The 26,662-nt window shown below is 42.9% G+C and overlaps 1 long non-coding RNA gene across 1 annotated transcript in view; it reads left to right on the top strand.

The window, feature by feature from the left end:
- Positions 1-26,101, top strand: part of LOC122682131 — a 29,017-nt gene extending 2,916 nt beyond the window's left edge. The window contains exons 2-3 of the long non-coding RNA XR_006337224.1: positions 1,405-1,551; positions 25,476-26,101. This is a non-coding gene — a long non-coding RNA (uncharacterized LOC122682131). The remainder of the gene's footprint in view (positions 1-1,404; positions 1,552-25,475) is intronic.
- Positions 26,102-26,662: the final 561 nt, after the last annotated feature.

Raw genomic sequence — 26,662 nt, 5'->3', positions numbered from 1 at the left:
TTGCAACAGTGATCTCACCTCCCATTGTGACTCAGAGCTGATACTGTTAAATGTAAATGTGAAATGATGGTTAGATTTTTTGTGTCTTCTTTTGTGCTGTGGGAGTCTGCAGACCATGTTCAGATCCCCAGTGTGTCTTTGACTAAAATAGCAAATGCATTCTGTATTTTGTCCTGAAAATCCTTACAGCAGACAAGCTTCTCTATGTTATGTCTAGAGAAATCAGTTTGTCAGTTCTGACCAGTGGAATGTTCTGGTTAGCTCCTCTTGGTAACACCCCACCACCTCCACAATGGAGGGGCCTGCAGCAGTCTAGGAAGGGCTTGTCTGGCCTGTGTCCTCACATATTTGCAGCCCCAGGGCAGTGGGTGCTGGACCACACGGAGGAGGGGCAGGGCTCAGGCTGGCAACCTGGCCCCTTGCAGCCTCAGAGCCTCCCAGTGAATAGTTGGGCTTCCTCACAACATGGTAGCCTCATACAGTGGGACATCACATGTGTGACCAGGATCCCGGAAGGCAGGTCCCTAACAGGCCTTTTCTGCTCTCAAAGCTAGTATATCGACTCAGTGACTCAGGTCCCTCTAGACTCAATGCTGGAGAAATAGGCTTCACCTCTGAATGGGAGGGGAGTTGAAGTCACAAGATACGGGAGGACAGGAGATGTTGCTGTGGCAGTCTTTGGAAAAATAGAGTTAACAATGTTCTATGGGAAACATGACTGTTCTCTCAGAAAGGATCAAGTCATTTCCTTGTCTAACATGCATTAGAACCCTAAGTTTCCTCTAAAGTACAGCCGGTATGTACTTTAGATGCTCTCTTAAGTTAAAACCCAGCGTGAGGGAACGGAGGGAGTGACATGTCTCAGGAGCAGAACATTCAGAAGAGAATATTTCAAATGATAAGATGGCTGCACAGTTGTGGGCCTGTCAAAGAGCCATCTGAACCCTTACTGGTTCTGGGAAAGACAACTCAGTGATTAGTGGAAGACAGTGTTTCTTGGCCTCTTCTCTGTTTTAATCAAATGTTTCACTGAGAGCAGCAGAGACAGCCACTGTTCCTTTCAAACCTTAATGATGAATGAAGCCAGGCACAGGAATAATCTCTCTGGCAGAGGCTGCTGGCTCTTCAAAACACTCTGAGTCCCCTTTAAGCCACCCGGAATGAAGACCGTATTTCCTGGACTACTGTGGTAGGCAGAATTCTAAGATGTCCCAAGCCTCCTCCCTGCTGATCTAAACATCATAGAATCACCAGGATTGTGAAAATGATGGGCTAGCTCTCCCGTGATTGGGTTAGGTTCTACGCACCTTGATTTTAAGACAGAGGATTATCTTGGGTGAACCTCATCTAAGCAAGTGAAGCTTTGGAAAGAACTGGGCTTCTTTAAATAAATATTTGTGGCAGGAGAGAGATCACGAGGGGATTTCCTTGAGGCTGAACATGAAGATGGAGAGGAGCACCCAGGATGGGATTTGGGGGCTCCAGAGTTGAGAACTGCCGCCAGCTGATGCCAGCAAGGAGGTGGGGACCAGATTCTGGCCCTTCTAACAGGTATGTAGTGTAACAGAATCATGTTTTGTTGGGGTTTTCCTAAAACTCAGCATTTCACAATTCTTTTTGATTTGAATACACTTCCCATCCTCCATCTCTAAACCCCTTTATCTCAGATGTACCACTCTTACTTTGAGGAACACAAGTGTGGAATTATTGCTTTGGATCATAAAGTGTGTAGTTGCTCAGTGGTGTCCAACTCTTTGTGACCCCATGGACTGTAGCCCACCAGGTTCCTCCGTCCATAGAATTCTCTAGGCAAGAATGCTGGAGTGGGTAGCTATTTGCTTCTCCAGTGGATCTTCCCCACCCGGGATCGAACCCAGGTGTCCCACATTGCAGGTGGATTCTTTACTGTCTGAGCCACCAGGGAAGCCTTGGATCATAAAGTTCTGATCAAAGATAAATCTATAGCCATGTGCCACTGAGTGAAGATCATCAAAGGTAAGTTTGTTTCCATGATGGAGACGCCTTCTCTAAAGCCATCCATCACAGAAATAAAACTCTCCTTATGCATAATAAGGGGAAACAAATTAGTAACCCAACATGCTACCACCACCTCGGTGAGCTCCCTGTGTTTATTGTTATTTTTGGAGCAGCTTACTTCATGAAGTACAAAGGGGGAGCATTGTTGAACTTCTGGGTTTTAATGAGATGATAGTAATCCAATAAGGAAGCAGTTGGATTATGATTCAGAAAACAAATATTATAGAATCTGAATGGAAAACTTGAAACATGTATTTTGGTGCTTTGACTTCAAAATGATCTAAAGGCAGAATTCAACTGCAGCTCTGCAGTGTGGGGCTCACAACCCCCTGTAGTTTATCCAGTGCTCTTGAACACTGAGTAACAAACTGTTAGGTGACCCCAGTGAGTCATGCAATGTGGAGTTCTGTCCCCTTGTCTGTGTGTGGGCGGGACCTGTGACATGTCTGTAGCCAGAAGAGAATGGCGCAGATGATGAATGCCACTTTCTCGATTAGGTTACTGTGTGTGGCCAAGATGGTGGGGTGTCTTGTTCTTCAGGACTTGGTCTTGGACCAGAGTGAGACCACCTTGGAGAAGAGTGCTACCAAACAGCTGGGGACAGGGGCTGTCCCTCTAGGACTTGAGGGCAGCTTCTACCTGGTAGGAAGTTAGAAGCCAGGGACATACAGCAGGAAAGAGAGGAATTCTGCTAACAGTCTGAATGTATGATCAGGGTTCCCTAGAAAAACAGAACCAGTAGGATAGAGAAACATAAGAGGATATTTATTATGGGAACTAGCTCATGTCATTTTGGAAGTCCCACTACCCACCATCTGTAAGCTGGAGTCCAAGTCGGAAGGTCTACAGACCTGGAAGGTGGCCGTGTAACTTCCAGCCTGAGGCCCACGACCTGAAAAACTGGACCTTGCTGTCCAGAGCAGGAGAAGATGGATGTCCAGTCCCAGCAGACAGCAAGCTGGCCATCCTCTGCCTTATTGCTCTGTGTTTGGGTCACACCTAGCACATTGGGGAGTGTCCTCTTCCTCCCTTAAGTCTATGGATTCAAACGCTAATCTCTCCCCAAAACACCCTCACAGACACACCCAGAAATAACGCTTTCCAATTTTCCAAGGGATAATTTTGCTTCTTAAGTTAGGTTTGCAATTGTTCACTCTCAGGTGAAAATTGCTGGCCATTGCATTTTGTAAAGCAACTACCGTCACGAAGGTGCCTGAAAGCCAGAGCCCACTTGCACATCAAATGCTGGTCCACACCCTCCATCTGCGGGGAGCTTTCCCGTGGTCAACTTTGGGTCATCGAAGCCACCTCACCCAGCAGCAGAGCAGCCAGATAGGCAGGGCCTCTTATTTTCTTCATCTTTGTTTCTCAGATGCTCTCTTGTGAAGGGACCTCAGGAGAAATGTCAAGAAGATTTCACGGACATTTAGTGCAAATAAGTCAAGAACTTTTAAATGTTCTCCCTCTATGTGTATACATATGTGGAGTCTCTCAGTTTTTTTCCTCCGTTTCCAGTAAGAATACTTAACTATAGCTTTCACTCTGAGATTTATTTTTAGGTAGTATTAAATTGCCTTATGATTTTGACATATGACATATAAGTATATGACAATAAGTAAAGAAATGCAGAGCATAAAAATAATTTTACTTCTGAAATACCTTTTGGTGTAAATATATATTCATTTTCTAGGAGGGTCAAATGGGCTCATTTGCAATGTCATCCCGAAGTTCTTTGTGCTTTGTCTCCAAACCCAGTGGTTTTGAGACCTTTGTTCTTACTTAGCTGATGGTGCAACATTTTCCACATGAGCATGTTCTATAAAGTCAGCTCAGATTTTATAAGACTTTAATTTATGTACTAAGTATGTCTTAACAGGTACTTAAAGTGCGTTGATTGAATGACGGGTAGAAAAAGGAAACAGGCAAATTGCAGTTTAGTATAATAAAGTTTCATATAACCGTATCAATATTAGGCTTTAAACCAACAGGAAACTAATTTAGGACACTAAATACATACCAGCGTGACACGAGTCATTTCCCCTACACTAAGGCAACCCAAACCCCCACTTCCTGTCTTGGGGTGTATCTGCACAAACTAGCAGATTTCAGATCTCAATTCTGTGTGCTTAAGTTCCTAAAAAAAAAATCTCAGTTCAAGTTTGTACCTTCAGTGGAATTTTAAATAATTCCAAGAATGAGAGTAACTAACACCTAGTATCAGATAGTAGTAGAACAATTTCACTTTCAACAATGAAATTAGACACCAGTTAAAATGTTCAGATGTTGTGAAAGGAAAAGTGAAGTATGTGTGTCTTAACAAAATAAAAAGATTTTCACTGAACTAAGACATACAAACAGAGACGCACAGACACATATAGACAGACAGACAGACACACAAACACAGCAATGCAGATGGACATATACACACATAGACACACATAGACAGGCATAGACATAGCAACATGCAGACACACAAACACGGCAACAGACACAGAGAGACAACACAGCAACAAATAGACACATATGCAGACAGAAACAAGCACACATGTGCACAAACAGTAATACAGACATGTGTATACACATAGGCACACAGAAACAGACACACACACACACACTATGAGGATGAATGCCCCTCCACTTCCATTTCATGATAACACTAAATAACCTGATACTTTCTTCAACACATTAGCCCATTTTATGTTCAAAAGTGAAAGGAAAAAATTGCCATGCTTTTAAGACTCTAGCACCTTTTCATTTTGGCCTTAATGAAACTGCCTGCTCTGTCCTCTCTATTTCCTTCCAGGAAAGGATCCTATCACGTTCAGGTATTTCCCCACAATTTAGACCTTTCTTCTTTTGCATGACATATCACATCATTGGCCTGTGAGTGTCATATATTGATGATGGCACACGTAACTATACAGGCTCCTTTAAGGCCACTTACAAGGAGGTTTTCCACAGAACGAGTTTGGACATCAACCAGACTGATCACAACTCATCTGTGGACCAGCCTTAGTTGGATATCAGTTACACAATATGCCACATTTGGGGGCCTGGTGGGCAAAAATGAGTTCAGTGTTTTCAAATAATAATTAAGGCACAAATATTCATTAACCATCTATTATAGGGTCTAAGAATGGAAGAAGGCAAAGATAAGTGGTCTATGTCCCTCCTTCAAGGAGTTTAATTGTTATTTGGACTGAAAAGACAAGTACTTTTTTTTTCAACCCTACGATGAAAACATTGTGAAAAAGCAAGGACTAAATCATCAGATGAATGAAAAAAATAAATAAATCATCAGATGGTCAGGAGAAATAACTCACTGCTGAAAAATTCAGAAACTACACAACGATGGCAAAGATGTTTTCTCACAAAGCTATTTGGTAGTTCAAATGTTTTAAATTTGGCATGTGGCCACATTTTAGAGAAGTTTCAAAATATCAAATATGATTGATTCTGAACCTGGATGGACTTGATAACCCTGTGACATAATGATTCTTGCTTTGTTAAAGAAATAGGAGGCATTTTCAATGCCATGTTTCTCCAGCACCATCTCTATTGGAACAACTCCTTCTACTGTCCCAGGACATCCATGCCTGGATTCACCCTCGGGAGAAGGCAGGACTGCTGCATCAATGGCTGTGCTCAATGACATTGCTCTCCTTTCTTTAAAATGTCCACAGTGCCTAAGCCAGGAAACCTGCCACTCGTTACCAGCCAGACCAAAGAAGTTGTTTTCCTCAGGCCCATGCGTGCAATCTCAAAATTCAGTTTGAAAGCAAACATTTCCTTTTCTCATTACAGTATTATTTAGAAATACCTACTATATTGTAAGTAATTGCCCCATTGTCCACTTCCCTCATTAGACAGCAAGGTCTCTGAAGTCAGTCACTGTGGTTTATTCTCCATTGTTTCCCTGAAATAAAAATTATTTTGACTCTATTTCATATCATTCACAAAAATGAATTCCAGTGGGTTACAGATACAAATGTGAAAACAAAACAAAACAAAACAAAAAACCCTAAAAAAAAAATGTGAGGATATCTTCATGCCCTTGGGAGTGAGCAAAGAGTTCTTAAAAGAAAGATCTGAATATAAAGGGAAAATTTGTAAACTGGCCCTCCTATGATTAAGAACTTTCATCAAAAGATGCCATTAGCAGAGTGAAAGAGCAAGCCACAGACTGGGAGAAGATATTTGCAATTCAAATGACACCAAGGATTTATGTCCAGAATATATAAAGAAGTTCTACAAATCAATAAAAAAAGACAGACAATCCCATGGAAATACACTCCAGAGAACTGAACAGCCACTTCACAAAAGAGGTTCTACAAACAGCCAATAAATATATGAAAAAGTGTCCACCTCATTAATCACAAAGAAATGCAACTTACAGCCAACGAGATCCCACTAGGCACCAGCCAACTGAAATGGCTGAAATGCAGGTTGGCCAGCAGGCAGACCAGCTTGGACTCTCAGGCACTGCTGGTGGAAGGAAATACCCACGGGTGAAACTGCTCTGTGGTTGCATTCTGAAACAGGACATAAACCGAGGGTGTCACCAGCAATTCTGCTCCTAGGAACATATCCCACCAAAATGAGGACATACATTCACCCAGAGATACATCCAAGAATCTTTATATCAGAACTCTTCATGACAACTCCAAGGGCCAACCAACCAACACATGTAAAGAGTAGGAGGGATAAAAGGATTGTGGGCTGTTCAAACACTGGGAAAGCTTCCTAACAATTTTGAAATGCAGAGACTCATCTCTATATGTGTTAAAGTCCAGAGAGCAGAAGCCTTTGGGGGAGGGCAGGGACCTGGGGTTGATGGTGGTGTTTTATTTCCTGATCTGCATGGGGGTGACGTGGATGCATTTGCTTCGGGAGAATTTTTCACTTCATGTATGTCAGTTGTACACATTTTTATGACTTGTCCACTTTTCAGTATGAGAGCTATATACTATAGCAAATTTCACTAAAATTATTTGCTTGTGCTCAACGGCAATTAAAATTCTAAAATTATTTTCTAAATCAGTGGTTCGCAACCTTTTCGTGGAAGACAATTTTTCCACAGATGGGAGCTGAGGCAAGGTTTCAAGATGATTCAAGTGTGTTACATTTATTGTGCATTTTATTTCTATTATTATTGCATCAGCTCCACCTCAGATCATCAGGCACTCGATCCTTGAGGTTGGGGACCCCGTTCTAAAGAAAGAAATGGCAATGCCATGAGAAACCAACTGATTTGGATGAGATGAACAAGAAAGAAGAGTAAGAGCTTGGTGAGGCCACACATTCCCCATCACTCTGGAGAGATGGAGTGGGGGTTCCATGCTGGCTAGACGGACCAGTCTGAGTTTTTTTGCTCCATCATAGCTCCTTTTCATAATGATGTGTTTATAAGACTTTCTCTGCTTCTTCCATGCCTGTTAAAGATGCTGACATTAAGAGGCTACATTGAAGTAGGAAGATGAGCTCTGGGATGCAAGGGTGACTATGGGCTACCACGGGCCAGTGACCTCACAGTGTTTACCAGACACTGCTCACCTTGATCATTCATTTGCCAAGTGCTTGGAGCCATCTCAGCTATTAAAACTGCCGTATGGGCCCCAACTCTATTCTCTTTTCTATTCATCATATTTGATTAATATCATTTGAAATATCATTAAGTAATTTTAATGCAGGTGTGTGGATCCGAAGCTACTCTAGAGCTTTCCTGACATAAACATTGACAAATTACGTGTGATTTTAAGTTTGCACAAGTGATTAATCTGCTCTTCTGTGGTTGAAATTAATTATTACTTTCATATTTACATGACTCATTCTGATATGTCCGATCATTAACACGCTGCCATTTGCCCTGGATCATTTTTAAACACAATATTGTATATTTAATGTACAACGAGGACAAAGAACAAGAGGGAATCAGATCAGAACTTTCATATTTGGTGATGTTATTAAAATTTTTCTGTATTCTGTCTTCACAGAAGCTTAATGGGATAGTATCACTATAAGAAGTGGACTGGTATATACTTTCGCCCAATTTATCTGTAAGTGCTAGCATAATTTACTTATGAAAAATATATTTGGAAATTTCCACTTCCTCTTACAAGCTCTCTTATAGGAGTGAGTACAGAAGCTTTTAGAAGGTCGCACGTATTCAGTAGGAAAATCCAGGGACCGGAGGGCTGACAGCCAACCTCACAGGACCTGTTGTGACTTCCTGCTGGTGGGAGGACTCACCTGCACCAGGTCAGACAGGTGGTGTTCATCTTGCTCTCCAAGGAACGAGGCTCTGTAACTTGGGAACAATCTGTGATGCTGGGGCACCTTTATCATTTGAGAACACATAGTAAAAATAACTTCAGTCCAAGCTAAAGCAAGAGGGTCCATTAATCAGGATTCTATGTGGTCCTGAGCATTGTTTAGGTTCGTTACTCACATTGTCTTTTATTTACTGCCATTTCCTTCTTATAGTCAACAAAATGGAGGCTTACGTTGCCTAAGGCTGGAGCAGGACAGGGTCTGCGTGCTGGTGAGAAAAGTGGGGTCTATGTACGGTGAGAATGTGAGTAATAAGAATAAAACTTAATATATTTGTGTAAATGCCCTGGCTTTGGGGGGGGGGGCGCAGGAAATTGTATGCATTGTTGCCGGCCTTGGCAGATACAAGTAGGCAGGCTCTATATTGAGTGACTTCTAGCTGTTTTAGGTTAAAGCAGATCCTTCAAGTGTTCCTGCTGAAAGGCGTCAGTTCTTGTTTTCTGCAGCTACACTCAGGCATAGGTGGAAAGGCAAGGAGTGTCCAGTGAGACACTGACGGGCATGGACAACCTTGCAGGTGGATTGTTGAAGAACAATTATTAAATGATATCAACTGGATTTTCACTGTTATTCTCTGCATCTGTGTATTCAGTCCGGCTAATGTCCATTGCCATGTTGCTTCAGGTCCAAGGATCCTTTCCTTGGTGCCACTGAGTTCACCAACAAGTCTGTTAAGTGCATTCTTCACCTGTGGTATCCTGGAACACGCATTTGTTGGGTCAGCATGGTATTTGACCCTTTCTTACAATTTCCATCTCTGCTGAAATCCACCATCTCTTCACGTCCATGGTCTGTCCCACCAGAGCCTGTAACTCACGAGTCACCATTATTTAAAGATACTGTCTGAGGGTGACAACAGTGGGGCCACTGGAGTCTGATTCTGCTGGCCCTGTTGTCTCATGAAGATGGTGTATGTCTTTTTTCCTTGCCTTTTCCCCATTACTTTTAACTGAATGCTTGCTATTAGGTGTGGAGAGTCAGACTGGGACCTGGCGTGCCCCTCCTGCTGAGCTTTTGAGATGGGAGGCTGAGTTATCCTCAGCCCCAGGAGCTGGGCTGTGTTGGTCCAGGTGTTGTTCTGGTCCCTTCTGACCAGTAGCTCTGAATTCCTCCAGAATTCCCCTGAGCTGAGGGTGGACCAGTGGACGGAGCTTTCTGTGGTCCAGCTGCACCCTCAGCATCCAGGTTTCCCAGCGTTTCTGAGCAGGGATGGTCCTCTCTGGACTCTCACGCTGTCTGGTAGTAGATCATGCTGCTTGTGAATAGTTAGTTTGCTGATTTCCTCTAAGTTCTCATTATTAAACTAAAAAAATCCTAATGGCTTTTATATTTTATCTTATATTAATTCACCTTACTGAATTCTTCTACTAATTCCAATTGTTTAGAAAGAGCTTTTTGGATTTTCTAGTTACAGAATCATCTCATAAAAAAGGAGGTATTTTTATCTTTTCAAAATGCCACACGAGTTATTAAACACTTTAATTACAGTGATTAGATCCTTGAAGACAATATTTAATTATAATTGTAATAGTAAGGATACATCTCTAATGTCTAACTTTAATTAAAACAGATTCTGCATTTTACCCTTTAAAATAGTAATTCTGACTGTCTTGTGTAAATAGTTATTATTGTATTTAAACAGTTAACATATACTCTTTTTTTCTTTTTTAAACAAAGTCAAAGAGGAATGGTTAAAGAGAAATGTTATTTAACATGTTTTAACACTATATAAATTTTCTCCTTTATGTCTGCATGATGGAACCCACATGACCAAGCAATGATTCATCTTTGTGCCAGCTCCATGCCCACACTTGCCTGGCTGAATGTGGCTGGAGAATAACAAATGCACCTGAGATGAATTCTCCCTTACCTTTCCAGGTGGCTCAGTGGTAAAGAATCTGTCTGCCAATGCAGGAGATGTGGGTTTGATCTCTGGGTGGGGAAGCTCCCCTGGAGAAGGAAATGGCAACCCACTCTAGTGTTCTTACCTGGGAAACCCAATAGACAGAGGAGCCTGGCAGGATACAGCCCATGGAGCCATGGAGTGGGACACAGCTGAGCACACACACACACACCACCGCCATCCTGGATTCCCAGGGTCCTGTCACTCTCTCCCTCCCTCTCTCCTCCCCCCTTCAAGCTCCCACCCTCTTCCTCCATTCTTACCCTGGTGGATCATATCCCTTTGGGTCTCTCTCAGGAGCAGGATGCTGTCTGAGGAGGGTGTCCACCCCTCACGTGGACCAGCTACAAGCATCTCCACATCCTCCCTTCAAGATCAGCCAAGCTGCCTACCCTCCAGCACATGTCTTAGACCCCTCACCCCCATTTGGTCCAGGGACTTGCTCTAGGAATGCTTCCTCTTTCTTCTCATTAATTAATCTTCCCCATCTATATGTAAACATATCTGATCATAAACATAAAAATCTCTATTTTCCTGTCTCAGTATTCCCTCACTTTCTCCATTCCTTAGAGTAAAGCTCCCCTGAGTAGTCTAAATTGCCTTTCTCCATTTCACATCTCCCTCTGAGCAGGTCTCTGACCTCCAGGGCTCCATTAAGACAGCTCTTATCTTGGACTCCCCCTTTCCTATTTAAACAAACCATCTTGGAAATCTCCTCCAACGTCACAGCTTTAGGTTATGAGGGTAGCTCAAGACTGCAAAACTGCCATTTCCAGCCAGGGAAGTCCCTCCAGGGGCTTCTTAAAAGACAGACTCATCATTGCCTCTGATGCCCAGTTACCTCTTTGACCACATCGTCTTCATAACCTTCCCAGGGGTTGTTTCTATCCAGGCCCATGTCTCCATGTTGCCCCCTGGCTTCACCCTCTGTTTGAGTCAGGCTCCCCACCCATCTCCTTGGCCACTACACCTGGTCTGGTCTTGACTAGCAACTGGTGAGTTTCCTTCTCTGACAAATCTAAATAGACCTCTCTGTCTACATCCTCTGTTTAATTCTCCTCCATTTTCACTTACTGCCATCTAACATCATAGGTATATATTGTCTTTTCATTTTGTTTGTTGTCGTGAGACAGGTTAGATGCTCATCTAAAATAAATGTTCATAAATTAGGAAAATAATGCAGGAATACATTTATGATACTTGAATAAGTTTTTTTTTCCTGTCTTCATAAATCAGACCCATTTATGACTTTCCTGTATTGTTATATCTTTATCAGAATTTTGAAAGAGTTATGGTGCCTTTGGGAGGTGAATTGGGAGGCCTTTCATCTCTGTTCTGAGGCCTGGGATAATTTAACTTTGAGAAGCCTCTCTCTTGAAGGTTATATAAATTCATGTTACATAAAACTCAGCTGGGACTCCATCTGTCCTCAGTGTCTTTTTCAATGGTAGATCTTTAAGTGTCTTTTTCTAAACTCTCTTATGGTAACTGATGTATTTAAGTTTCCCCTTCCTTTCTTTTTGGGTGAATTTTGGCAATATATATTTTGCTGGGAAGTCATCCATTTCCTCTAAATTTTCAAATGTCTTGTCAGAAAGTTTCATATATACATATATTTTTATGACTGCTTTAATCACTTCTACCTCTATAGTTATAGTTATTTCTTGTTTCTCTCTCCTAGTTTGGTGCATTTTTTGCCTTCTCTTTTTGCTTTAAACAAGCTCATGAGGCATTCATATAAATAAACTGACTCAGATTTGAATTTTAAAATTTCTGCTACCTTTAAAATTTTTGCCTAGTTTTAGCTTTTGTAATGAATTTTTATTTCCTCTTTGTTTTGGGTTTAAATTATTTTATATATTCATAGGATGAACACAGCTCTATTCTTTAACTTTCTTTGTAAATAATGATGATATTTCATGTCAATTTTTTTCTTATTCTGAAAACTACTTTCATTCTGTCCCACAGGTTTAGCTGTGAAGATAGTTCCTCTTCACAACTTTTTACATCCTTGTAATTTTCCTTTTGATTTTCTCTTTGTCCAAGAGTTATCTGTCTAGGAATGTTCTCCTTAATCCCCCAGGGATTCTGATTATTGGTCCCTTTATATTATTAATTATTTCTGATCTTGTTAGTTCATGTTCACAGAATGAACTCAATAAAGTTTTTTTTTTATGTACTTAAGCATTCTTTTAAGCTAAGAAGGTAATTTATTTTATAAATATTCCATGAACATGGGCATTTAAAAAATCTTTTCAAGGAATATGAGATTTCATATATACTTATTTTACTATTATTTAGTTATTTCATAAAATTATTTTTGTCTTTTAAATCTGTCCAGATCTCAAAGAAGCAGTTTAAAATATCTCAGTCAAATTATAATATTAACAGTTTAGTTTTTGCTTTATTTGCTTAGGTTTGTGTGATTTGGTACATATGAGAAACAGAAAGTCCCTCTTTATTTCTTTGTGTTTTTAATTCTAAAGCTAACATTTCCCTAGATTGTCATTCTAACTTTTATTTTCATTTCTACTTGTAGAATATCTGTCTATTGCCCACCCAGAGCTCGCTATTCTAATGCATTTGCTATTTGGTGTCAGCATTTCCGCAAGAATTCTTTCATATGGAGTGTGAGGCTGGGGTATATTTTCCAAATAACCACATATTCACATTTTGAATATGGGTTTGAATGATGGTGGATATTTCTCATATATTATCTAAAGATGTTATTCTAGTATCATCTAGAATCCCTTTGATCAATAGCTTTAGGATGCTTTAATGTCTTCTCATATTTATTTCTGTTTATTTCTTACAACTCATTATTTTCCTTATCTGAGGCATATCTGGGAAACTTTTCAAAGTCCATTAATGTATTCTTTTCCTTCTAGAACTCCTGTTTTTCTCTCAGTCTTCTTTAGGATTACTTTCCTCTACTGCCTGTGATTCCAACTTTACAATTTTGAAACATCTTTTATAAAAAAGAGTGGAATAATGCCATTTGCAAAAACAATGGATGGGCCTAGAGACTGTCATGCTAAATGAAGTAAGTCAGAAAGAGAAAGACAAATACCATGTGATGTCACTTTTGCATGGGGGCTTCCCAGGTGGCACAGTGGTAACAAATTTGCTTGCCAACACAGGAGACTTGAGGGACATGGATTCAATCCCTGGGTCGGGATGATCCCCTGGAAAAGGAAAGGACAACCCACTCCAGTGTTCTCTCTTGGAGAATCCCATGGACAGAGGAGCCTGGCGGGCTACTGTCCATGGGATCACAAAGAATCAGACATGACTAAAGAAACTTAGTACATCACTTGCATGTGGAATCTACATATGACACAAACATATGAAATAGAAAGAGACTCACAGGCATAGGAAACAGACTTGTGGTTGTCAAGGGGGAGGGATGGATTGGGAGTTTGGAATTAGCAGATCTAGATACACAACAAGTCCTACAGTACAGCACAGGGAACTGTATTCAATATCCTATGATAAACTACAATGGAAAAATATGAAAAAGAATTTATATATATATATACACACATATATATATGTATGTATAACCGAATTACCTTGTTGTACAGAGGAAATAAGCATAATATTGTAAATCAACTATACTTCAATGAAATAATTTTTTTAAAAATTAAGGCAATAACGTATGTTCTGAGTACGCTGGTTGGCTCAGACCGCACCTGAGTCAATGGGTTCGTATATCTATCTTCCAAGCAGAGCAGGCAGGAAGAATTAAGTGAAGCAATCAGTCTGGGATGATTTTAGAGCTTTCCAAGTGCAGAGCCAATGCTTCTGGGACTTTTCCTAAGAAGCAAACCCCCGAGAGAGGTGGATTATGCGGTTATTATCTGAGAAGGAGGAGCTCAATCTTTTAACAAAATGTGGCAGAGGAGACATTCTATGGAGACCATCTGAAACATGGCTTAGAATCATCTGCTGGGACAGCTTCTGAGGAGCTGATTGAAAGCAAAGAAACAATCCATTTTTAAAGGACTTGTAGATCAGTAGCAGACTTTGAAGTGGGTGGGACTGAAATGAAAGAGTGGAGATAAATCATAAGTGAACTCAGCCCTGGCAGGAACAAGATCTTGAAAATGAGAAGCTGCACTATTAACAGCGGGTCAGAAGATGGGAAGAAAAAAAAAAAACAGGTGAAGACTCCCACGTGTCCAGCCTGCAGACATGAAGCCTGCTAGCGCACTGTCTGGATGGTTTGCATTCCCCTGTTTTGCACAAGGCACGTTTACGAAAACACGAGAGCCTTCAAGGGCTCTTGTTTCTCAGGAGACACTGCTTTTCTTCCTCTCAGACACTCTCCAAGTTCCTCACACCTTCTGGGCTCTGGGGAAATTTACTATCACATGGCTCTTATTCCAAGCACCCTAATTTTAGGCGAATGGATGTCTTTGTAGGTTCTCCTCTTCAGAGTGTGGGGTACAATGTGATCACCAGCCCTGTGGGGACCTGACCTCAGACTCACTGGACTTGGTGTGACCTCAGGGTGGTGCCGTTCGTGGGCTTCTCATTCTGAAACGTTGCCTACACTTATCTGTCTGACCTCTTGCATCTTCCTGACTTGCTATATTTTTTTTTGATTAACTTTAAAAGAAGTTTTAAATACCTTATAACCCTGATAGCTCAGTTGGTAAAGAATCCACCTGCAATGCAGGAGACCTGGGTTCGATCCCTGGGTTGGGAAGATCCCCTGGAGAAGGAAAAGGCTACCTACTCCAGTACTCTGGCCTTGAGAATTCCATGGACTGTATAGTCCGTGGGGTCACAAAGAGTCGGACATAACTGAGCACTTTCACTTTCAGCAGTATTCCTATATGATTCATATTTTACAGTAAGATTGGTTAGGAACCCCATCTGTCTTCACTTAACTAATTTACCAACTATGAATAAGGTAAAAATCTCTCACTTTTTTAAAGTAAAAATCTAAGAAGCTCAAAGACAAGGCAGCATCCTCACCTTTCACCTTGTCTTATTACCTGTGACATGAACACTCGTGTCTTTGTTCTCTTTGGTGCTTTGTATGGATTACCACTTCTGCACTTTGTTCGTCATGTTGCCAGTCTGATCTCCATTCCACTCAACCCGACTGTCTGTGCATCAGGCAGCCTGCCCCTCCTCCAGCAAAACTGTAAAAGGCGCCCTAATTCTTGGCCTGATCAAGAGCTGTCCTCACTCCGTGGGGCCCTCCCACCCAGCTGGGAGCCATATTGAACCCACAGCTCTGCGATCTTCTCACGGTGACACCACGGCTTCAGAGCATGAAACTCTTATCCAGTTTCCTCACCAGACTGCAACCCGCCTGAGGACAGGCATCATAGCCTGGTTTATCTGTAGATTCTTGGCAGCATCCTCAGTTTGATACATAACAGGTATCTTCTGTATCCATTGAACACATCTCTAGTATTAAATGGTCCTGCCTTTGACCATTTACATCTTCTTTTCCCTTTTGTCTCATGAGGAGCCTACATGTTTTCCTGAGGGCTCACAACAGAGCAGTCACACCCCATTCGTCTTTGATTTGTATCTCACTTTTGGAGATTGCCACCCAGATTCTAGGTTCATGAATATTCAGTGACTATAAAAAATAAAGTGTCTTCATTTTCCGATGGGGTCAACTAAAAAATTGGGCTTCCCTGGTGGCTCAGATGGTAAAAAATCTGCCTTCCAATACAAGAGACCCAGGTTCAAATCCTGGGTTAGGATGATCTCTTGAAGAAGGGAATGGCTACCCACTCCAGTATTCTTGCCTGGAGAATCCCATGGACAGAGGAGCCTGATGGGCTTCAGTCCATGGGACTGCAAAGAGTCAGACACGACTGAGTGACTAACACTTTCACTTAACTAGAAAATTAGTCTTCAATTTGAAACTTCAATTGTGTACATAAAATCTACCTAGCCTCTTAATTAAGCATTTTAGTCAACTGAAGTTAAATTTAATAATTTATTAGTATCTTTAAATTGCAGCAGGAAAAAGTAATCGTGTTAATAATTAGAAAGTTGAGCATGGACTTTTTTTCAACAGAGTTGCCTTCATACTATTATATTTCACTTCATTTAAGTAAAGCAGTGTTCATGCAAATGGGAAATGATGTATTTGTTTGAGGCCTAACTTAGGATGCAAAAAAAAAATGTGGAGTTTTTGTAACAACACTGAAATCATAATTTTATTGACAGCTTCAGAATAAGATGAGGGAACACTCTAAAAACATCAAGCATTTCCTGTTTAAGCTTTCCCGTCAGCTGATATGAAATATACATGAAGTCACCAGAATTCAAGAGACCTGATGTAGGATACAGGAAGTGTGTTTCCTATTGTAGGTGCTCTGCACATCAGCTGTGTGTCTGTCCTGCACACCCTACCTGGCCTGCCCACTGCTTGCCAGCTCGACATCCAAGTGGCCACATCTCCCAAGTGAGTGCAGAGACAGGGTAGACCTTCAGGAGCCCACACTTCCTCTGGCTCTCAGCCTGAGTCCTCACGGCAAAGGGCTGGGGGGCTCCTGACTTCTATCTTCTCGTCCTCTCTGCTAGAATAGCGCAGGGAAAGTGACAGGGGCTGGGGTACCTGGGACTTAAGATGCTATGTATAATACATCACAGAGTTTGGTCTTGCCCAGTTCTCATGGTCCAACATGTAGGTCTGCATAATTCAGAGCTGAAGGGGATTTGAGCTGTACGGTGAGCTGCAGGTCACTGTGTATATCACTTAGGATTCATATCCAGGTGAGTCATTTGGAGGACACAGTGAAAACACAAGAGTAAAGGGATGTAAAAATAGGCCCAAGGGGGACTTCCCTGATGACCTAATGGCTAAGATTCCGATCCCAATACAAGGGGACTGGGTTTGATCCCTCATTAAGGAACTAGATTCCACATGCTGCAACTAAGACCCAGCACAGCCAAACAAATAAATATTTAAGAAAAGAAAATAGACCCAAGGTGAACCTAAAGATCAGCTAGCACTATGCCTGGGTAGAGCGGCAAATAGAGCTTTTGTCATGTGACAGGAGAATCACATGTCTAACTGGATCCGTTCCTCTGAGCAGGAGGAGACAGAAGGGCATCTGGAGGGCCCGGAAGAGTCCAAGGAAAAGCAGAGGGAGATGAGGGCACCAGGAAAGCTGTGAGCATTTCCGTCCTGACATGGGAAGCCTCCACTCTCTGCCCCGGTAGGAAGACAAGTTCTGGGCAAACATCTACCCGTCCCATTCCAGGATCATCCTCAGGGAGACCTCCATACACCAACCGCCTACACAAATCAGGACCTTGGCTGAATTTTTGCATGTTGAATCTGAAATGTAGAAACATTCCTTTCACACTTCACTGACCACTTGAAAGATATTGATCAGAATGTCCATTTAGAAAAAAAAAAGGAAAAGTTTTCAATTAGTCTTCCAATCACTGTATTACATGACAGTGGTAGTCGCTCAGTCGTGTCTGACTCTTTGAGACCCCAAGGACTGTAGCCCGCCAGGCTCCTCTGTCCATGGAATTCTCCAGGCAAGAATGCTGGAGTGGATAGCCATGCCCCTCCAGGGAATCTTCCCAACCTAGGGATTGAACCCAGGTTCCTGCATTATGAGCAGATTCTTTACTGTCTGAGCCACCAGGGAAACCCATATTATTAACATGGTCTTCATGAAATCAGTCTCCTTTAGGCTGCAAAGATGTCAGTTTGATTACTTTAAAAACAATTAAGATGAGTTGCAATTTTTATCAGTCTTGGAGCCATATATGGATTGATGAATGTTCTCAAGTCATCATACTTTAAAATGCAACCAAACAGGTAATTATCATATACCATTAGATATAATTATACATGCTAATCTCCATAAAATCCTCCAAGTTAATATCACATATTAGCAGTTAATCATATAGTTTAAATGGGTCCATGATGCATTTTTATGAACTGTCTCATCTGCATCAGTAAAGAATTCACAGAGCAAGGGAGAAATGGAGGTAAATGGTTGTTCCAGGGAGAGGCTAGAATTTGAAATGTGCTCTCCTCCTACAAGAAAGCAGGGCTCCCAGGACTGCCAGCTCAGAGGACTACCTCACAGCCCCCTTCCCGTGTTTCTTGTCTCCTTCCCCTCCTCCCCACCCCTGAATAGCCAACAGCAAAGACATGAGGAAGTTCCCCAGGTGGTTTCCTTTGACTTAAGAGCCCTGGTCATGCACCAGTACTCAGCCCCATGACATAACCTTTCTTTGGTTCCTAAGAATCATAAATCAGTCCATCCGCGAGTTCCCTGGAAGGAGGCTCCCCTCTTTGCTTTAACACTTGTTGTCTTGCATCTTCTCCATTGAACTGTGGTGTCCTTAAATGTCTTTTCACTGCCTCTGGCTGTCCAGGTACTTCCTGGTACTTCTCAGAACACTTGCCTCTCAGTGGGGACAGGTGGCCATCTCTGGCCAATGTGCCGGGAATGAAGTCACCTATAGCCTGCAGTCCAGAAGGGTGGCTTTGCTCTGATCATGCATTTTCTTAGCCAGCTAGGCCACCCTCCTTTTGGGGACTTGTGGTCCAGGAGGTGGAGCCGCAGGACGTGGGAGCTTCCATCAGACCTGTTTCTCAAGTCATGGTACTAACCAGCTGAGGTCAGCAGGAGAGAAGCCAGGACTGTCAACCCTCTCCACTTTGGGGTTCATCCCAGATTGTCAAGCCTCTCAGTGTCGGGGTTCATTCCACAGCACAGAGTGATCTCTGCCACCAGGACACAGCAAGCCGTCTCACGACTCTGGTCTTTTATCTACCAAACTGACACAGGACCACATTTCATGAAGAAGCAGCACTGTAAAGACTCATTCGTGAGCCCAGGAGCTTTGTGCATGAGCTGTTCATCTGGAATTCTTTGCCTTCCTTCCCTGTTGGCATCCTCAAGCACCGAGTGAACACGAGCATCAGGGGTGGACTGTCCTGCAAACCTGACAGTGAGAGGCGGGCTCCAGCAGCTCTGGGCCTCTCCTGTCTAGTCCTGCTGGTGGACCTCAGATGGTCTAGTGAATTATCTTCAGGGGTCTCCCAGGGATGCAGCAACCAGGAAAGTGTTGTAAACATGAAACGATGGGTGTGACCACACAGGCCTGGGATGTGTGAGTGACACTAGCTATAGCGATTTGGCAGCGGGTTCACCTATGGTACCTGTGAAATGGGTGGATGTGAGACCCCGGGATGGCGGGGAGGTGGGATTGGATACAGCCCCTGGGACCCTCAGGTGGGCGTGTCCTGAGTAGGTGATGCTCCAAGGGGCTGCTCACATGACCCTGAGAACTCCTCCCATGTTTGGAGGTGCCATGTCTCTGAGTCCCTCTAGAGGGAAGGCCACCTAATGCAAAGAACTGACTCATTGGAAAAGACCCTGATGCTGGGAAAGACTGAAGGCAGGAGGAGAAGACGATGACAGAGGATGAGATGGTTGGGTGGCATCACCAACTTGACGGACATGAGTTTGAGCAAGCTCGGGGAGCTGGTGATGGACAGGGAGGCCTGGCGTGCTGCAGTCCACAGGGTCGCAGAGAGTCAGACACAACTGAGCGACTGAACTGAACTGAGGGGGAAGGCCACAGACAGCAAGGAATAGATTAATTATCTTGTCTGTAATTTGCCACAAGCACTAAGAGAGTCTGACTAAAGAAATCTCTAAGTTTTCTTTAGGCAGTGAAAATAGAATGAGTTCATAAACAATCTTTTTTTTTGATCCCAAGGTGATCTTCCAGCATGGCTTGATTTAATCTGCCTGCTCGTCTCATTCGAGAGGCTGAGCAGGTGGAGCAGGCAGCTCCAGCTCTCTCTCTGCTTCTGAACCGTATCATGTCTGGCTCTGCACAGGGTGATACTGCAGGCTCTCTGGGCAAGCTGAGAAAAACAGCAGGAAACTGCCTGCAGGGAAGAGGGGACTCAACAAAGTGACACATGACCTCACGGAGGCCTGTTAACCAAGTGTCCTTGGCGAGGAAATGTTTGAATTTGCCCAGAAACCAGATTTTAGTGTTTCAAGTTTTGCTGAAGAGAATGGGGCTGGGACTTGTATCTAAAATAAAGTCCAAGTTTTTAATGAAAAAAAATTTTTTTTTTTCCTCCTGAAGCTAGAAAGTGGTAAGGTGTGACAGTGACCTGACTAGTCTCTTGTTAAGTGGATGAATTAGAAGTCAGAGAGCATGTCAAAGCAGCGTGGCTGTGGAGAGATGTCAGAGATGTCACTTGAAATGAGCTTGTCTTTACAGAACAATTTAAAGAAGTCTATTTCTTAGATTGCAAAAGCTACTGAGGGACTTCCCTGGTGGTCCGTTGGTAAAAAAAGTCCGCCTGCCAATGCAGGGGACACAGGTTTAATCCCTCATCTGGGAAGATCCCATGTGCCTTGGAGCAACCAAGCTTGTGCACCACAACTATTGCATCTGTGCTCTACTGAGCCACAGCTACTGAGCCCTTGTGCTGAAATTACTGAAGCCCGTGAGCCCTAGAACCTGTGCTCCACAACAAGAGAAGCCACCACAATGAGAAGACCACACACTGCAGTTAGAAAGTAGCCTTCGCTCACTGCAATTAGGGAAAGCCCATGTGCAGCAACAAAGATACAGCATGCCAACATAAATAAAGAAATAAATATTTTAAAAAGTCACTGAGGTCAGTGGTGACACTATGTTTCCGTCACTGATTATCAGGATGCAGAGACACGAGGGCAAAGCAGAACCAGGGTGGAAGCCAGCCTTTCTCTCTCTTCTGCTATGTGCCTAGGACTTGAACTTATTTAGACTCAGGTCTTTCTGCTCTAGATGATTCCAGGGGGCTTTCATGTCTATTAATCTTACTCATTTATTTTTATTATTGGTGAAAGATAGAATAGGCTTCTTCTTCCATTTGGAATGCACACTAGCTGGAAACCTGGTTCTTAGGAATTGCTCTCTGTTATCTTACCCCAAAAACTCAAAAATAATGAGCTGTGATCATCTGTCTCTTGGAGTTCTCAGCCTCCACTTCAGACTCACCTCATTCACCCCAGTTCTGCAGAAATCCCGTTTAGAGTATTCCTTATTTAGGAATGTCTCAGGGAGCACGAACCTGCCTTGCCCTCCCTGGAAATAGCTTTATGAGGGCCAAGGCGTTTTCAGAAGCTGAAATATTTACGGCTTTTTTTTCTGGATATGCCTCCTCTGTAAAATTAGTCACACACACATCTCAGTGTCTGTGCCGTTATTTCTGAGGAAGTCATGGCCACATGGGATCTGCTGTGCAGATACAGCCAAATGTGTTGTGATATGTATCCTGGGTTTTGTCACGTCCTGTTGCCAAGTTTTGACCAGAGAACTCTGACGGGATGAGAATTTGACCAGAGAACTCTGACGGGTGTACAGAGAAGCAGCAACATTTCCAAGGGACTTCAAGGATCTGGACGTCTGTTAGAAATCTCATTCTACTAAAAATAAAGCTGGTTTCCTTTCATGGCCATCCTGGCTTGGGAGGTAGGGAGAACAATAAGACTCAACCCTGTCCTGTGGCTTCTCTGCCTGTGCTCTCATAAAGCAGAGTCATGTCCATCTCCCCCAGGGACCCTGAGATACTCGGGGGGAAGCTCTGTCCAGGAGAGAAGTGACCGGAGAGTCCCCAGGAGTGAGGCCGTCGGGGTCAGACCGGCCCTGCCCTTTCTCTGCTGCTCTTCCCCACCACTGCTGCTGACTTCAGGAAGGTTCCATCACTTCCGTGAGGCTCAGGGTCCTGTAAAATTAAGTGTGAGAATAAAAGAACTGATGGCATCCTCTTGATGCCTACCCGCGTCTTCCCTCCTCTGACTCTAAATCAAGCTCATCTTCCACCCTGCCCCCCGCTCTCCGGGACAATGCTCAAGGGGTGCCCTCCCCCAGACCTTACCCCCCACCTCAAACCCTGTTCTCTCAAGGATCCATGGCTCTAGGGACTCTCCTCCCCTGAAATGCCAGCCTCAGCCACCAGCAGATCCTTCTCACAGCCGGGAAACACAACTTAGTGTTTTTCAAATAAAACCAAAGCCAACAACCCCATCTCACCCAGGCTCCGCCCCCTTCCTCCACTCCCTTCTAAGAAAACCTCCTTGAAATTTTGTCCACACCCATTCCCTCCATTTACTTACTCTCTCCTTTTGCCCCAGGACCTGTGTTTGTTCTGTGATTATATCTGATCCTCTGATGTTTCATTCCCTAACCTCTCCTCACAGCTTCTGCACTTGTTCAGTCTGTGCCAGGGCCTCTGCTCGTGGACCACAGCCCCCGTCCTGGAATCTCACTAGAGCATCCCACACAGCGGCCCAGTCATCTTTCTCCAGGGTTGGACCATCAATCTATTATTTGTATATATGAGTTCATTTCTTTCTTCTTTTAAAGATACCACCTGTAAGTTACATTATTCTTTTAATCTTGGGTTTAATAACCCAAGATTTTTTTTAGGGTTTTTTTTTTTCCTTTGTGCCTAATAAAATCCCTTTACAGCTGTTTAATTTGTTTTGGTTGGGAGATGAGGCAGAAGTCTGTATCCTTTCCCATCCTCTGGAGGCTCCTGTCACTCACCCCGAATCGGTTCTTCGCAAATTCACCGAGTTTCCATATTTGCCACATCAAGTGGACATCTCTCCTTTCACCAGCTGCTAGAGAGTAGCCGCTCCCTTCTCCTTGAAACACGTTCCTCTAGAGATCACCCAGCTACGACTGTCTGGTCATCATCACCCTAGTCACCATGGCTACCTGTCCTGCTCACCAAACCCAGGTACTCCAGCCTGGAGCCCCTTGGATTTTGATATCCATGTCACTAGAATAGAATCACCTCCTCCTCCGTTCCTGTCCCTGGTCCCCACCTTGGTCTGGTGGCGATTTTCAGCTGGAAAGCATTCTGATACTCTTACTGGAGTGGAACCAGCAGCCATGCCCCACACTCACGGGCTCTGAACTGAGCATCAACCCCAAATCTAAAAACCATATTTTTGGGAGATTACTGTTGTTTTTGGCATTGCTGTCAGAAACCAATGATAGCTTGGCGTGTGTTTTTAGCAAAACCTGCTTTTTTTTTTTTTTACGAACTCTAATAAATAGTTTTATGTACCCTAATAAACTGCTGTAGTGATGTATCAGGGACCAGCATTATAACTTCTCCTGGAAAGTCAGGACAGCAGTCAGCCTGAGACAATGCCTGCCATTCACAGGGCTTCCCTTCGGACCTGGAGGATGTTACCATTGGCAGCTGACCATCAGGACACCATGCTGCTCACATATAAGAAACATGAGCCCTGACTCCCCCAACCTAACAGCTGACCCTGTCCAACATAGACAGTGTTCTCTAGGGAGAAGACTGGAAACCTAGAACATGAGTACTTTGGCTTTCTCTTTGTCACCTCGTGCATCTTTCCCAAAGTTGTCTTGCCACAAATGTAGCATCAATAAAATTAAGTCTGTTTTTGTTCTAAAAAATAGACTGTTTCCTAAAATATTCTCTTAGGTCCATGTTCAGTTCAGTTCAGTATCTCAGTTGTGTCCGACTCTTTGCAACCCCATGAATCGCAGCACTCTAGGCCTCCCTGTCCATCACCAGCTCCCAGAGTTTACTCGAACTCATGTCCATTGAGTCGGTGATGTCATCCAGCCATGTCATCCTCTGTCGTCCCCTTCTCCTCCTCTCCCCAATCCCTCCTAGCATCAGGGTCTTTTCCAATGAGTCAACTCTTTGCATGAGGTGGCCAAAGTATTAGAGTTTCAGCTTCAGCATCAGTCCTTCCAATGAACGCCCAGGACTGACCTCCTTTAGGATGGACTGGTTGGATCTCCTTGCAGTCCAAGGGACTCTCAAGAGTCTTAGGTCCGTGTCACCCTGTGGCTAAAGTAAATGTAGTGGACACTCTGTTCATAGACCCTGGTGCTTTAAATGTGTCCCCCTACCCATTCTCCCTCATTCTGGATTTTATCTCATTTTGGATTTTTTAAAGCTTCTCACTTATCTCATCACTTTGCCAATGACTGTCCAATTTTCCATATAGTCAAAGCTATGGGTTTTGTAGTAGTCATATACCAATGTGAGAGCTGGTTCATAAAGAAGGCTGAGTGCTGAAGAATTGATGCTTGTGTACTATGGAACTGGAGAAAACTCTTGAGGGTCCCTCGGACTGCAAGGAGATCAAACCAGTCCATCCTAAAGAAAATCAGTCCTGAATATTCACTGGAGGGACTGGTGCTGAAGCTGAAGCTCCAGTACTTTGGAAACCTGATGTGAAAAGCCTGCTGGAGCGTGTATGGGTACCTTTCACTGCTTTTCTTCCCACATGGATGCCGGGGGCACAGAGAATTCTCCTTCTCAAAGGAGAGAATGCTGTTGCTCTGCCTAGACGCGGGCCTCCAGGACCTGCTGACAAGAGGTGCCAAGGCTGCTCTGTTCATTTCTGAAGGACCCCTGGATTAAAGTCAACAGAGAGCTGGACTTCTGAAAAAGCAGACTTAGGAAAAGGATACATCTTGACTTTTTCTTTAAAAATATTTTCATAAGAAAGGCAAATGGGGTGGTAAAAAAGAACTGTGTCCTTAATGACCTGGAAGTAGGTGGAATAAAAAGCCTTGCCTTGGACTCTCTGGGTGTGCCTGTGTGTGTGTGTGTATGTGTGTGTATACATGTGTACACTTGAGTGTGTGCTTGTATGTGTGTGTATGTGAGTGTGTATACATGTGTACACTTGAGCGTCATCTCCCCGGAGCCACGCACGCTGTGTGCAGGTGGCCCCCGGTGGAGTGTACTGTGCTCCTATGAGGAGAGAGGGCCAGGCTGGGGCGCAAGCTCGCCCCACGTCCTGTGGTTAGAGGCACATGTTGGCATCATTGGCCGAGTACAATTAACCCCGTTCTGTAAAAACCCTCACAATCATTGCAAGTGAATCGTGTGCCTATGTGTGTCTCTGTAGGTACCCTGTTCTCTTGTTTAAGGTGGGTTTGCCCCAGATCTATGGCCAATTATTCTACACTCTGACATCTAAAACCAAGCATCTCCAGGTCCTACAGTGAAAACAAGTGTCCTGAGCCGTCAGCAGATCTGGGTTTGCAATCAGGGAATCTTGACGAGAAGATCACAGTCCCCACGACCCTTCTCTCTGAAGACCCCATTCCTGAAGCCATGCATTTCAAATCCTTGTCTAGTCTCACTCCCACACTTAACTTTATAATATTTATGCAGGACGGGACCACAGGAGGAATTCTGTGCTCGTTCTCTGCAGTGACATTGTGTAACTCGAGCTAATCTACAAGGGGACCAGCCATCCATTTCACGTGGACAGTGAAGCGCCTGCTGCCGAAACTCCATGACTGCCATTTGTTACCGACATAGAGAACACTGCCTTACACAATCATAAGAGAGTTTTCCGGAAAAAAAAAAAAAAAAATTGGGGTTGATGAATTGCTTTCAAATATGTATCTGATTAAACAAAAAGAAAATTAGAAAATCTCTCTGCATTGCCTATTTTGGAGTGTAAGGGATTGTTTATCTATATGTGGGTTATTTTCAAATATCTGTTGATATTGATCTCTAACATAATTCCACAGTGATAAAAGAACAGACTCTGTATGATTTCAATACTTTTAGACCATAAAATTTTTGCACTTGGGCTTATGTCCCCGGATATGTTCCAGGGTCTTCTAGTTTATAGTCTATAGGAACTTGAATAGCGTTTGTATCCTACTGTTGTGTGAAAATTGCATAAGTCCTAATTATGTTGAATGGGTTCATAGTGCTTTTCGGGTCTACTATATCCTTCTATGTCTCTGTATATTCATTCTATTAATTTTTGAGTGTTTGATATTGAAGCTCCAACTAAAATTTTTAATTTATCTACTTAAAAAAATAATTGAAATATAGTGGAACTATAGGTAACTCTGTTCTGTATTTTCCAGGTCTCCTATAAATGTGTTATCATATTTTCATAATTTAAAAAGAAAACGGAATGGTTTTTCTTATATTTTTTAAACTTTTATTAAAGTAAGAGTAATTTGACTTTTCTATCAACTAAAAGTTCAATTCTTTAAAAGATGAGTACTGCTTTACAGGTGAAAGAAATATGCAGCTCTTTTGGGAAATGGGATTATTTGTTATATGAATTTTAGAAAGAAAAAAATGAAATATGGTATTTAGCACTATCTCATGCAAATATTATGTAAATACCAGAAATCATTATAACACATTTTTATACTAAGGATGCTACTTCAGATGACATTCCTTGTGTTATAAAAACATTTTTGTACACACAGAAGATTGAATTCTGTAGTTTACTCCTGTTTTATGCTAAATGTACACAAAGCATCCTACATCATAAAATTTGAAGTGGTAACAGAGTCTATCTTAATGCAGAACCATTCAATCTTTTGTGC

The sequence above is a fragment of the Cervus elaphus genome, chromosome 23, assembly GCF_910594005.1.
Source record: "Cervus elaphus chromosome 23, mCerEla1.1, whole genome shotgun sequence".
Lineage (NCBI taxonomy): Eukaryota > Metazoa > Chordata > Mammalia > Artiodactyla > Cervidae > Cervus > Cervus elaphus.
Note: the sequence above shows the minus strand (reverse complement) of the source record. Positions and strands in the feature narration are given on the sequence as shown.